Source organism: Mastomys coucha, unplaced genomic scaffold (assembly GCF_008632895.1).
Source record: "Mastomys coucha isolate ucsf_1 unplaced genomic scaffold, UCSF_Mcou_1 pScaffold13, whole genome shotgun sequence".
NCBI classification, from domain to species: domain Eukaryota; kingdom Metazoa; phylum Chordata; class Mammalia; order Rodentia; family Muridae; genus Mastomys; species Mastomys coucha.
The window spans coordinates 27287702-27290877 of NW_022196895.1; positions in this window are offsets into that span (position 1 = coordinate 27287702).

A 3176-nucleotide genomic window follows, 5' to 3' on the forward strand; every position below is an offset into this window, starting at 1 on the left:
TTTTTTTTTTTTTTTTTGTCACTGTAAATGATTTGCTTTGTTTATTTTGTTACCTTGATGATATTTATGGATTGTGTCATAGAGAGCCTATCTTAGAGACCTCTCTTTAGAAGACCATATAAATTTGAACTCTTTTTTTTTTTAACCTTGTATGTCTCATCCTCTAATCCTGGTATATATTTTGTTGAAATTCTGGCTTGTTTTTTAACTTTGTTCTGTTTGGATTGCTTTTCTAAACTGGTTTCCATAGCTTGTCAGTATTATATGAAGAAATTAGTATGAAAAGGCAAAAAAGCTTGACATAATGGTTGGAAAAAATGAAAACATTTTCCTCACATCCTAACCAGTATAAAAAATAAAACAGCAATTACATTAGTGACAAGGCCAATTAACACCTAAAACAATGAAATACTCATACACAAAACACACACACATCTGTTATGTTGAATTCATCTTGTCTGCTGCTCTACTACTAAGTCAGACCTGTGTTTCTTGGCTTCTTTCTGAACCCACTATGAACTGAACATGGGAATTACACCTTTCATATGCTGAATTTGGGGATGAGTGAGAGGCCACTTTCCCAAAACCTGCTTTAAAATCTTTTAATAATCACTAACCATGCAAAGTAACAAGATTTCAGATACATAAAATCAGTGTGGTAATTATATGCAGCACCCAAGAAGATAGGTCTTTTAAAGCTCAATAGATAAATATGCTAAAGAGGAAGAAGAACTATATATGCTACATTATGCAAGGATTCCTGTTAAGACACTAAGAGTGAATAAATTCAGCCTAGGAAGCCAAGGCTTGAATAGTTACACACAGTTATAGATCAACAACAACAACAAACACTTTAAAAGAGTGTTTCAGGAAAGGAAGACCCATCATGGCAAACTAGAGTCAATAACCTCTTTTATATTTGATTCATGTTATCTTTTTAATAATATCATGTATTAGCACTGCATCTACACACTCATGTACCTCTCTCCTCCTCCAACTCCTTTCCTCTTGTGCCCTCCCACCTCGCTCCCAAACTCATAATGTCTTCTTTATTATTATTGATGTGTGTGTGTGTGTGTGTGTGTGCATGTGTGTGTGTGTGTGTATGTGTGTGTGTGTAAAATATACTGAGTCTATTTAGTGTTACTCATATATACATATGTCAATTGATGAACACTTGGGATTGGATAAACTATGACCATCCCTTAAGGAAACTGATTCTCCCACACTAAGCAACCATTGACAATCTGAGATGATGAATTTTCTACAATTCTTCTGGAAAAGAACATGTCTACCTTATAGAGATATGCCAGGATATGGTTGAAATAGGAAAGCAGAAGTTACTAAAATGCAAGAGAATCTACATAAAAGTATAAAATTGTGTAGACAAGCAGTATGGGTACAAATAACATGTAACAGTCACAAAGCAACACATATCATTCCCATCTTTCTATAGTAATCTGCAAATGAAATTGGAAAAATCCATAGAGTTTCAGAATGCTCTTAAAAACTGATGGTTAGTTAAGGGTGAAATGATACAGCAAGGATCAAATCCATATACTTGTTGACATTGGGTCCTCCACTGATTTACTAATTGAGCAAGAAGAAAGTATTTTATGACTCCTACACTGTAAATAAATCCATCCCAAATGTTTCTACTTTGTGCTATAATACCTGTAGGAGACAATTTAGTGGGGGAAATAAGTAAGTTTGAAGGCAGTGAAGAATCTACATGATACACAAATGCTCCTATTAGTTTGAATTTAAATAGCTGTAATTCTTCCCTTGCCTCTGGAGATAATATTTGAGAATTGCCCAATGCCATCTCATTTTCTGGAGCTTTAAAAAGATTGGTTAGTGCATATAAACATTTTTATTCTGCTGAAATTGCACTGGAAACACCAACCACAGCTCCTGAGAGTAGAAAGGAATTGGTAAACAAATTCCTTTCCTTGCCATGCCCTAGCTTACCTAGATTGTAAGCTTAGCATTTTCATAGACTCTCCTAAATTCTAATCAAAAAGTGGAAAGAATTTAAGATTAGATTATCAAATTTCTCACCCCAGGCTTCAGGCAACGAAGGATAAGTATTTAAAGGATGCTCCAGAAAGAGAGCTGAACGAACCTTCGCTGGCATAGTCATCCATGGTGCTATTTTTCCTTTCAATTTTGCCAAATTGGGGATAATCTCCTCCTTTGCCTCATTTATTTATTTTAAGGTTTGATCTCGCAGTTTATATTCATTCAAGGAATTAGCCATCTGTCTCTCATGATTAATATTCTCCTTATCTTCCTTAAGTATTTTGATAACAATCAGAATTAAAGTCTGTGTGTTTTTTTTTTAAAAAAATACTATTATCCCCCATACGCTCATATATATGAATGCTTAGTTAATAGCAGTCAGAGATGTGGCCTTATTGAAATATGGGTGGCCCTGTTTTAGGAAGTATGTCATAAACTTTGGGCTTTGGGTTTCAAATGCTCAAGCCAGGCCCAGTGTTTCTTTCTCCTGTCGAATGCTAATATAGACGTAAAACCCAGCTACCTCTCCAGGACCATGTTTGCCTTTGTGCTGCCATGCTTCCTGCCATGACAATAATGGAGTAAACCTCCAAGACTGTGAGCCAGCTCAAATAAACATTTGTCTTTATGAGAGTTGCTGTGGTCATGGTGTTTCCTCACAACAATAGAACAGTAAGACACCAAGTGACCCAAAATTGAAGGGGATCTTTCCCCCTTGTTTATATGCCTTTTCAGTATTCTTTCAGACACTGTCTCTTAGTCCTTTGTCTAAAGGTCTTTATTCTAGACACCAGGGATTATAATCATGACAGTGTGAGAGCAATCTGCTAGCTGCGATTTTAATACTTATGCTCCTCTTTTCTTTAAAAATGTATGCATAATCTCAACATAAGCCTTCCCTGGTTTCTGCCCCATTATTCTCACTCACCTCCTTTTGTGAGGATCCCCACTCTCTTGTCTCATTACTGAATTCAGATCCCTGTTCATGGCGCCACTTCTTTACCACTCTAGAGGATGTGGGACCAGGGAGAATGGAGCTGATCAATGAGGCAGACAAAATCTTGTCCAGCAGGCAGCTTTATTGAGAGCATCAGATAATTTATACTCTAAGGGTTAAGAAGAGTAAAGTATACGGTCACAAGGGCAAACCACAT